The following is an 11,877-nucleotide window of genomic DNA, read 5'->3' as shown; positions in this document are numbered from 1 at the left end:
ACCCTGCCAGACCAGACCACAAGACCAGACTGCTGGAAATTCTGGACCCGGCCTTTGCTTTAGGTCTCCAGGCTGGAGAGCCACTCTAGGGTGTGGGAACCTTGAGACCTTCCAAGGCCTCAGAGTGAGCCTCAGTCCCTGGAGAACTGCAGTGAACTGCTGCACTAAAAGTATTAGCAAGCACCTGGTGGAGGAGGCCTCCATAGGTAAGTGGTGCCTTTATAACATCTGGTATCTGGTTAAGGGAGATCTCTTCTGAAGACAGAGTGGTGGCCTGGTGAGGCTCACATATACTCCTGCCTGGAACAGTAATGAGAAATCGTTCTGTCCTCTGTTCTGTTCTGTAGGGAATTCCTCTGGAAGGGTGCTGAAAGGCATGCACGTACTCCTACTCCGGGAGCTTTAGCAAGACATTGCATTGCTCCTCTGTTTTTCTGTTTCGGCACCAGGTTTCTGTTTTCTTGTGTTTTGTTCTGTGTTCTATATGGGTTTTGTTTGTTTGTTTGTTTGTTTGTTTTTGTGCCTTTTGTTGTGTGACTTCTATGGTAAAAACTTAAGGATATTGGACATGAAAATGGGTAATAAAGCAAGTAAGCCTGACACCCCTTTGGACTGTGTTTTAAGGAACTGTGATGAACTTTACCCCCCTTTGTTTAAGCAGGATGAGAGAAGCCCCTAGCTGGCTGCCTGGAGCACCCCCCCACTGCAGAGGGCAATGCCTGCTGGGATCTAAGAACTGAGTATCTCCCAGATTAACAAGTGAAACTCCTTTAAAACCCCTTGTTCCTCCATATCGAGAGAGTCACAACCTTTGGGGCAGAGTCCCTTGTGTTTCTCCTTTGTTAGCAAAGCAATAAAACTCCCTTTTTCTTTTTCTAAAAACCCTGTCCTCATTATTAAATTGGCATTTATTGGCACCCCATTTTCTATTCTTTGTAAGAAATTATGATCCCCCCAACACAGAGCCTCTAGAAGCACAGAGGTCAGCCTGGAGAGGGGTCCTGGTCCCTCCATTCCGTCGGCTCTGTGCTTTGGGAAAATTTCCTCCTTCTCTGAGCCTCAGTTTCCTCATCTGTAAAATGTACCTAATCTTCCTTATAGACCACCTCAGTGAAATTAGGACTGAATCAAGTTGTCAGGTCTTGTACCAGCCTGAGTCTCGGTCAGCATGTAACACCTGATCCACAGACTCATGATCATTTTCTTTTTTTTTTTTTTAAAGAGAGAGTGAGATAGGAGAGAGAGAGAATTTTTAATATTTATTTTTTAGTTCTCGGCGGACACAACATCTTTGTTGGTATGTGGTGCTGAGGATCGAACCCCGGCCGCACGCATGCCAGGTGAGCGCGCTACCGCCTGAGCCACATTCCCAGCCCCAATGATCATTTTCTAAAATTAGACAATTCTTGTCTGTCCTTGGCTTTCTGTTACTGTAACAATCCCCAAGACAATCAGCTTATAAAGACAGGAGGTTGATTTGGCCTCATGGTTTTCAGGTTGCAGTGCATGCCCAGTTGGCCCTGTTACACATCATGGTGGGGAGCCTGTGGTGGAGCAAGCTGGACAACTGGTGGCTAGGATGGGAAAGAGGGCAGCAGGCTGAACATGGGCCACACAACTGTCATTCCAGCAGCCTGGGAGGCTGAGGCAGGAGGATCATAACTTTGAGGCCAGCCTCAGCACCTTGGCAACATCATGTCTCAACATAAAATAAATAAATAAAAAGGCTGCGGAATGTGGCTCAATGTTAGGAAGACTTGGGTTCAATTCCCAACACCACAAAAACAAAATAGAGACCAGGGTCCCAGCAGGGCACAGCCCCAGTGACATGGGACCTCCCAGTAGGTTCCACCTCCCAAGAGCTCTATGAGGTGGGGACCAGGCCTGTAATCTTGGGCCTTTGGGGACCTTAGCCCAAACACAGCACTCATTCAATTGTGCACATTAAAAAATGATAAGAACAAATGTTCCTTAAGTGTCCAGAGACTCGCAGGGGAGCCTCCCTGGTACTTGGTGTCCCCTCCCCGCCTCTCCAGGCCCCCCACAGGCTCCTAGAGGACCCATCTTCTCCTGCAGCATGTCCTGAAGAAGCCCTGGAGAGTCAGGCCTGGGGCCTGGGGCAAGGGGGTATGGAGGGGCAGCTGGAAATCCTCGGGGTCAGTGACACCAGGTCGAGACCAAGGCCCTCAGCTTCCTGACCTGCAAAATGGGCACCTGGGTCCAGGTCAGCCTTCCCAGGCCTGATGCCCTGATTCAAGTCACTGTCCCCAGCCGAATTCCACCCCTCCTGAAATAAATCAGTTCATGACTAACTATCTCTGGGTATGGAGGGGACCCAACGGCACCCTCACTGCTGTCCCTGTGTGACAATGATCAGGACCAACCTGCACAACACCTGGAAGGACAGGAGTGAGGACATCGGGTTGGTCCCACCCCATCCATGGAGCACCCTGTGTGGACCAGGCTGTGTGCCAGGTGCAGAGGGGACAGTCAGGAGACAGACAGTCAGGCGAAAGTTCCGGCTTTGGAGAAAGTGGACAAGAATCAACAGCGTTAATATCTTTAAAGGAGACTTTCTAAAATATTCTATTTTTAGTTGTGGTCAGACACAAGGACTTTATTCTATTTATTTATTTTTGTGTGGTCCTGAGACTTGAACCCAGGGCCTTGCACATGCTACACGAGCACTCTACCACTGAGCCATGACCCCAGCCCCTTAAAAGGAGACTTTTCTAAAAATAAGGTCTGATAGGAAATGAAGGGTGCTGTAGAGAGAAGAGCTAGGAGAATGAGGGCGAGGGCCTGTGGTTTTCTATACAGTCCTGAGGTGCCTATTGGAGAATGTGACATTTGGGCAACACCTTCATGAGAAGTGGATGATTCCACGACTATTTCTGGAGAAAGTGGTTCAGGCCATGGGAAAGAGCCGTGCAAAGGCCCTGAGGCAGGGGCTGCCTGGCTGTTGAGACGCTGGAAGATGGAGCTGAAACTGGGCAGGAGAGGAGAGGAGAAGAGGTGAGGACAGGATGGTGTCCGGGTCTCAGTAAGGATTGCTGATATCTTATAACCCAAACTCTATTAATAATATCCCTAGCCATCTTTGTCCCCTACATGTATCAGTGAAGTGCCACCACACCAAAGCCCAGGTGGGCAGGGAAGCCCCTTCTCCTCCAGACCCTCCCATGGTCCCTCAGTAGAGTCCCCATGTCCTGCATGACTGGGGTCCTCGTTCCTGGATGTGGGGGAGCAAACGGAGGCCTGGCCAACTGAGGTCTCCTGGGCAAAACCTCACGCCCAGGATGCAGGGAGAGGTTCAGGGAGGTCCATGCTCCAGGGTGGGGCTGACCACGTACCCTAGGCACCCCTGCCACCCCCCAGGGAGGTGGAGGCTCTGAGAGGAGGCAGGTGATGAGAGCCAGACAGGCCTCTCTCCTCTCCCCGTACCTCCCCGGACACTCAGCGGCATTTGGGAAAATCAAAGTGCTCAGTCCTTTACTCAGCGGGGAGTCAACTCATGAGGGTCACCATCCCCAGGGTGGCCCAGGCTAAAAGGACGCACTGCACTGGTTCTCCAGGGTTCCATTAAGAGCAGGGATCCTGGATTCAGACACAACCATGCAGGAAGGCAGGCCCCAGGGAGGCTCAGGGCCTGGGGCTATGCACAGAAGTACTGGAACCCAGCAAATGTGGGTTTTGCCCCTCTCTGACCTCAGGCCCTTCTTCTGGGACATAGGGTGCGCAGTGAACCTTGCTTCATGGGACCAACATGGCAGCCAGGTGAGACAGCACGGGGTGACGGGGCCTGGGACTTCTCAGCCACTCTCTCCGGAGCACAGGGTCAGTGTGTCTGTCCAGGCTGGCTCACACAGAAGGTGCCTGGCATATGTGTAGGCCTTCCTATCAGCTTTCTGCCTGGCCTCAGGCTCCCACTCAGCCCTGGACCAGCCCCTGCTGCCTCCTTGGGCCACCCCAGCAGTCCTGTAAAGTCTCCCCAGCCTTGGGTGCCAAGAGCAGGCTTCACTCCATTGGGGTCTTACCCAGTCAACTCGTATGGTCAACATCAGGCCCCAGCAAGGGGAAGAATCTAGGGACCTACCTCAGAGCCTCAGAATGACCCCAGTCTAGAAAGATGTCACCTTAACTGCCCGGACCCCCGTGAGGACACGGTGGGTGGGTTCCAGAAGGGGGGGGCTTAAAACTGTCATTAGTGGCAAGAATTCCTTGATCTCCTTACTTCAACATCATTCGCTTCAGTGGGAGGAGAATGTTCTCTCCTTTCTAAAGTCAGAGAACAGACCAGAGGACAAAAGCAGCCACAAACCAAAGGCTAAGGCTGGACAGATACTTCCATGCTGACCAGGATGGACATCTTCAAATTCAAGAGCCGTCCTGTCCAGGAGGAAAGGGTGAAAGCCACACACAGGCACTTTCTGAATTTTCTAAAAGCAACATTAAAAAAAAAAAAAAAAAAAAAAAACTTGGCATTTACTTATTTAGGGGTCAGGAGCGCGTACCAGGAATTGAATTCAGGAGCACTCGAACACTGAGCCCCATCGCCAGCCCCATTTTGGGTTTTCTGTAGAGACAGGGTCTCACTGAGCTGCTCAGGGCCTCACTGTGGCTGAGGCTGGCTTTGAGCTGGCGCTTCTCCTGCCTCAGCCTCCCGAGCCTCTGGGATGACAGGCGGCCCTACTTCATCCTGCCCATGAAATTATTTTAATATAATTTAACAAAACTCAGACATCTCCTCTCCAGTCGCCCAGGGCTCTGGGTGCAGAAAGCAGGTCTTGGAGTGCAACCTCCAAGGCCCCTGGGGGGCTGGAGGGCGCCCCCTGCCTGTCCCCTTCCAGAGTCTGGCATCCCCTTGCCCTGCCCCCCATCTCCACACTGGCAGCCCCCCCCCAGGTGCCATGTTTTTCTGGTCCAAGGTGGGAGGAGGGGTGCAGGGAGTGACAGGAGCTGGCACCAGCGGGAGCTCTGCAGGAGGGAGAAAGGGACAGGCCAACAGAGGGTCCAGGGACAGAGAGGGCCAAGGCCAGTGAGTGCTGATGTAGGGAAATGGGCTGCAGTCTCTCTGGCCCAGGGAAGCCCAAAGAGCCATCCCCAAATGCCACTGTGCCTAACCTTCCTCTCTCTACACCCTAATGTTTTACCCTAAGGCCACCTCTGTCACCTCTCCTGGTGCTTTTCAGCAAAGAAAATTGCAAACAATTTGCGTGACTTTCAGTGAGCATGAGGGTTCCCACACCCACCTCCCCTTCATCTCCCTCATGCTCCTCCTTCCCGGGGAATCTCGAGCAGCCCTGCCCGGGGGTGCCAATTCCCAGTCCCCAAACAGAATTAGAAGGGGACAGTGGGGTAAAGACATCGTCTCCCTGAAGGAAGCTGTTTGACCTGAGGTAGGCAATTGACCTCTCTGAGCTTTAATTTCCCACCACACTGGGGAGCTCAGCGTCACACACCTGCCATCATTTTATTCGTCCCTCACAGTGGCTCTGAGAGGGAAGTGTCCTGAGTGCCCTGACCACCATGTCCACCGTGCAGTTTAGAGACACTGGGGTGTGTGCCTGAGTCACACAGCTCCAACTTGGCAGAGCCAGCATTTGAAACCTGGTTGACTTGGGACTCGTGCCTCAGCTTCCGGGTGAGCTCCCTAGGTGGCTGCTCTGGTGACAGTCCCCTTTCTAACTGCTACATTCTCTCCAAACACCACCATGCACTTGGCCCAAGAAGCTCCAGGAGAGGACGGTGGCCAGGTTCCCGTCCCTGTCACAGCTGGGCACTCACCCAGCAGCCGCCCCCTCCCCTCATGAGGTCACTCTCTGGTACCCAGGCCTTCCCCACACCATGTCCCCACTCAGCCTGTGGGCACCTTCCACTGCCTGGACAGTCCCCAAATCCCATGGCTTGAAATATCTCCAGATCCAGGCACCAGGTGATTTTCTCCCCCTTAACCTCAGAATGTGCCCCTTGGGTGGCCTGATGTCAAACCAAACTGCCTTTCCATTTTCTGGGTTAAGTGGGACAGTTGTCCAGGCCTGTAATTCTTCTCTTTCAAGTTGAAGTTAAAATTTGCTGGGTAGAAAGTTTTTTTTTCCCACATCAAACTAAAAACACAGAGGAGCCAGGCGCAGAGGCGCAGGCCTGCCATCCCAGTGGCTCAGGAGGCTGAGGCAGGAGGATGGCAAATTGGAGGCCAGCCTCAGCCACTAAGCAAGGCCCTAAGAAACTCAGCAATACCCTGACTCTAAATAAAATATAGAAAGGGCTGGGGACGTGGCTCAGGGGTCCAGCCTCCCCTGGGTTCAATCCCCGGCAATAAAAATAAACAAGTAAATAAATAAGAATGCAGAGGGGGATGAGGAAGGAGAAGAAAAAGAAAGACTCTGTCAGACTCAGAGCTTTGCCCCACATGCTCCGTGGCCTCCAGGATCTCCCAGGACTCAGCTCCCGCTCATTGGCACCAGGACACTCACAAGAAGACAGGCAGGAATCGAAGTTCCTCTAAATGCCACAGAAAGCTGTGCCTCTGACGGTCCCCACTCCACAGGCACCAAGCAAAGATCTGTGGTCGCCTTTGGCAGGAGAGGCAGAAATGAGCATTCTGGGATTTTCAAAGATAAAGATAATAAAAGTAATTAAGGTAATCAACCACCCTGAAGAGAGAAGGATTCACAGCTGCGAATTCTGTATTTTGCTCTGTCTGCCATGTCGCAGCTGCCATGGGGCCTGATCCACAGCGCAGTGTCTGGGCCCCTCTGCGTCCAAAAGCATATGACAAAAAGCTGTGAGGGGCGGGTCTCCCTGGCACCCAGCCCCTGGAGCCTCCCTCTGCTTGGTCTCCCAGGTCCCCAGCGGGGATCAGCCCTTGCTGGGTCCTTCCTGGCCTGCCGGCTGGTCCTGCTCTTCCATCTCCAACAGGCAGGGACAGACAGCCCAGGGTCACCATGGCAGGTGTCACATGCTGAGGAGCATCCATAATGAGGCCATCCCCAGCGAGAAGAGCAAGACAGGAGCAGATCCTCAGAAAGGGCCGCAGGAGCCACCCAAGAAATAAGCAATGAGCCTCCAGGCCCGGTGCCGCCCACCTGGAGTCCCAGCGGCTGCAGACGGTGAGGCTGGAGGATTCTGAGTTTGAGGCCAGCCTCAGCAGTTTAGTGAGATCCTAAGCAACTTGGTGAGACCCTGTCTCTAAATAAAAGTCAAGAGGATGGGGAGGCGGGGAGGTGGCTGAGCTCCCCTGGGCTCGATCCCCCAGGACCAAAAAGAGAAAGGAAGTGAGAGAGGAGAAATGAAGTGCTCCTGGGGGATGCAGTGTGCCCCAAGGGAGATGCCTACCAAGGAGCCTCTGCAGGGCCCAACGAGGTGGGCGCTGCACATCTCCCCATCATGAGGCTTCAAGTGCCCCCATAACTCAGCCTGGCCCTGCAGGGGACCAGCCCATCTCCCTGGCAGAGTGGCTCATAAACCCCCTTGAAGCCCGTGGATTTACTGTGTTTATTTGTTGGGATTTGGAGAAATATACCTGGCACTCAGAGGCCTCGGGACACAGGGACATGATTTTGAAACACAGATTGTTGGAGGGAAGGAGAATTATAAGGCAGAGTCGAAGCTCAGTTCTCCCAGAGAGCAGGAGAGACACCACAGTCATTAATGACCGGAGTCAACATGATATCACAGGAGCCACGTGGAGAAGTCCCCAGCAGAGGCTGGCAAGGTCCCCAACCCCAGTTCCATGTCCCCAGCAGGCTGACTCCATCACCACCTTTGGAACTCACTGTTCCCTCTGCCTGGTCCTCTGTTCCCTGCAGCCCTGGCACCAGGCTCATCTCCTGATGGGGTCAGTGCTGAGACCAAGCAGCATGTCCTCCTGGAGGGCTGTCCCCTCTGCCCTCCTGCCGCTGACCCCTTCTCATAGAAGTTTTGTCACCACACCATCACTGAACTTAAGTGTGGACTTGGCTACTATTTTCTCCCCAGAGAGTAGAAGCCTTTGTCCCCTCTGTGTTCCCAACGCTGAGCTCCAGGCAGGCACACAGTAGGTGAATGCAGGGCACACAGTGTTTGTTGAATGAGTGAGTGACCGGGGTCACCGAGGGCTGTGGCGACCCCTGGCTCCTGTTCTCCCCTCTTCTTCTGCCGTCAGCCCCAGAAACTGTGCAGGCCACTCTCAGGACATACGGGGACACTGAGGTTCCGCGTGTCCTGGGGCCACACTGTGTACGGTGGCAGGGCAGAAACCAGGACCCAAGTGGCAGAGCGGAGACAAGTGGAATTTAGAGTCCCACTCTCTGGTCTGGGGCCTGGGCTCTGTCCCGTCACTTGGCCTCTCAGAGACTTGATCCCCTCCTCTGTAGAATGGGGACAGTTCCATCAGAACTGGGGAACACATAGTAGGTGCTCACCAAACTGTGCCACAGGCCAGACCCACCTTGAGCGCTGTGTTGTTCATAGCCTGTCATTTCCCCTGACCACAGGTGCCAAGAAGGATCGCCTCACAGAGAGCAGGCTCCGCAGAGGCCCTGGTCACCCCGAGGCAGGGCAGCCAACAGGGGTCCTGACGGTGACCCTGAGCTCTCTTTCATTTCTCCTGCGATGGAGGCTCCTCCACCTGTAAAATGGGACAGCCAGGGCTGTGGTCACCTTGCAAACCCCGGGGTGGCCGGGGAAGATGGCTGGGAACGGCATGGTGGGCAGATGAGAGAGGAGAGAAGGTGGACGGCTGAGTGGATAAATGGGTGGGTAGATGGATGGATGGGTGGATTGACAGACAGATGGACTGATGGATGGCCAGATGGATGAGGGTGAGTGGGTGAAGCAGTGGGTGTGTGACTGGGTCGATGTGGGTGGCATGAAAGGTTGGACCTGGGGATGGACAAGAGGACAGGTGAGGGGCGGTGGCTGGGTCTTCAGAGTGGTGAGTGGGACTTGGTGACCTGGGGGCGGGCGCAGGAAGGCGGTGGTGAGTTCCCCTCAAGGCCATCTCTCCCTCCCACTGCAGTGGCCCCATTTTTCAGAAGAGAAAATCAAGGGCGGTGAGGGAGTCTGCTGTCCAGGGTCTCCACTGCGGTCCCCACAGGGCCGGAAACTGCATATTGGTCAGGCTGGCTGTGATGGGTTCTCTGACTCACCATGAACAAGGTTTGTAATTCTCTACTTGGTTAAGTTTGCAGGCATTCTAGGGTAGTCTCTAAGGAATGTTTGGGGTAACTTGTCACATATTCCTTATCCTTCAGTAATTTTGAGTCTTGATATACAGGGATATAAATATTTAAACAAAAGTTGTAGCTACAGTTCTTCTTTAATTGACTTCCTCTTTGGATTCTTATTTGCTTTATTTTCAAGTTGTTGGTATAAAAATAAAAAACATTACAGTTTGGAGGATAGACAGGTTTTAAGATGAGAGGACATAAGCTTTATGCCGCTGGCAATATAAGTGGGCACAGGATTTATTTTATTTTAAATTTTATTTCCCCATTTTATTGTCTGTTAAGTAAATTTTCTAGTTCTTTTATTTGTAAGGTCATTGCCAAAATCAAATGTGGTTTGGTACCTGCATGTGCTGTATCCAAAGCTCTCTGTAATCGCTGGCTGCCACTTTGTATAGTTTCTAGTCAGATGTGTTAAGAGTCCAGTAGTGTCTGGGGACACTTCAAGGATTTGTGGAGACTTCTTTGGTGTCTTCCAAACTCTGTCCCTGCTTTGATTTTTAAGCAGCTGCTGCTGCCTGTGCTTTTTTTATTTTAGTTGCAAACATGTCTTTGTTCTCGTCTAGTGTCTCCCACCCTCACATGTGCTGGAGTCCAAGGATGTACAACCTGCCTCCCCTTGTTCACCCTGCTCCCATCTTTTTTCTGTCACACCCTTCTTAGCTGTGTGCTTGTGGGCCACCTCAATGGCACTGACTTGCATTTAGGAGCTCATCCATGGAGGAGCTCCTTTTTAGTACAAATTTCATTTAGTTTAACATTTATTCAGTGCCTTGTATCAGGCATTTGGTTGGCCCAGGTATCTAAAATTCTGGGGAAGAAATTCTTCTTGCCCTGGCAGAGAAGGACAGAAACCTGTGGTTAACCTGTGTCAGAATGCATTTTGTGACAGAAATACACATACGCTGCTATTGGTACCAGTGGGGAAGGTGGCAGTTTTGGGTGTGAGCTGTTTGGATATGCCTCCTCCTGCCATGCCTTCCTTTATTCTCTAATCATTCTTTTATCTAAGGGAGTGGAACTAGCCAGGCAGTAAGGGATTGTGTACCATGAACTTTGTAGAGAAGGTCACCATCAGCTAGTCTATGTAAAGAGGCCTGGTATCTGATTTTCAGTTTGGAAGTTGAAGTCACCACACCCGAACAGGAGAGAATAAATTGCATTGCAATTATCATGAAATACTGGCCAGGTTTGTTTTGCAGGCAGGGGAGCAGTTATGGGATCCATACCACGAGTTGAGTCCTGGGGTCCACAGTGACCTGATGCCAACCTTGGCCCCTATCTGCAGTCTGTTGCTCAGCCAATCCTGTTTACCTCCAGCCCCCACTAGGGTTTTTTGTGTCTCACAAAATGGGACTGGTATTCATAGGGCACCCACTATGTGTCATGCACCACCCTAGGGAGCTGCAGGGAGGGTAGGAAAGAGAGGTCCAAATGCCCTATTCCCTAGGAACTCCTCTTACTGAGGAGGACACATATACTTGAGTCATGGAATAGACAACTCCAGAGAGACCAAGAATCAGGACCAGAGGAGGCTGAGGCCTGAAAGGTTGAGGGACTCTGTCCAGGCACTTTAGAAAATTGTTCCTTCTGTGAAACCCCAGTGAATCCATTCCCCTCCCTGCCCCAAAAGGCTCTTGCTGCAAGGTCTCCTCCCTCCTCCTTGCTATCTGCCTTTCTCTGGTCCAGCCCTGGGGATAGAGCAGTGGAATGAAAACAGGTCACCCTTACCCTCAGGAACTCATGCCATGTACATTCAGTCATAAATAAGTAAATTTGGTAGCATAGCTCACTTGGGGAAGTGCTGGGGTTGGACTGTGGCTTTCAGCAGGGCTTTCAGGTATTCAGGCCCCTCTGAGCAGGTGCCACTGGAAGACAGAGCTGAAAGGATCTGGGCTGGATGAAGCCCACATGGCTCAAGTGAAGAGAGGAAGAGACATGACCAGGAGCATCACAGGTCAAATTAGACTGCTCTGGAAGTTTCTGACCTTGATGCAGAGTCAGGACTTGTGAGTTTCCAGTGCAGATTCATTTGCTGGGACTGAAGTGACCTGGTGCCCAATGCTTGTTGCAAGATTGCTATTGTGACATGGTAGCAGGAAGCATCCTGTGTAACCACAGCATAAATATGAAAGGCAGTGACTAGAGTCAAGACACCACACTCCTCTGCCCCATAGTCTCCGGCATCACTGAAGAAAACCACTCTGTTCCTCACTCCTGAGCTCCCCACTTACCTTCAAAACACATGGGATGATTTGCCGGTGATATCCCTGATGTGGACCTCGGAGGATAACATGTCTAGTGTGCTGGACTGGGCACAGCCAGGTTAGAAGTCTTGGCAGAAAAGCCTGCAAGTAAGTCTTCTTTTTCTCTTTCAGATGGCCTTCTTGAGGATACCAGCCCCAAGGACTCATATCTAATCTCAAGAAACATCATGGCTGAGCCAGACTACATGGAAGATGACAATCCATGACTCATTAGGCCCCAGAAATTGATCAATCCTGTCAAAACATCCCAGAACCATCAAGGTCTTCACAGAGAACTCCTTATGAATCTAAAAAGCTACCATAGTTTCTGGAGCATGGCTTCTTTACAGGGATTTTAAGATAACCAGATTTATCAATGATTGTTTCTACAGAGGCTTTGAAGAGTTTTTTTTTTTTTTTCT

The sequence above is a fragment of the Urocitellus parryii genome, unplaced genomic scaffold (assembly GCF_045843805.1).
Source record: "Urocitellus parryii isolate mUroPar1 unplaced genomic scaffold, mUroPar1.hap1 Scaffold_172, whole genome shotgun sequence".
In the NCBI taxonomy this organism is placed as follows: Eukaryota; Metazoa; Chordata; class Mammalia; order Rodentia; family Sciuridae; genus Urocitellus; species Urocitellus parryii.
This window is presented reverse-complemented; position numbering follows the sequence as displayed.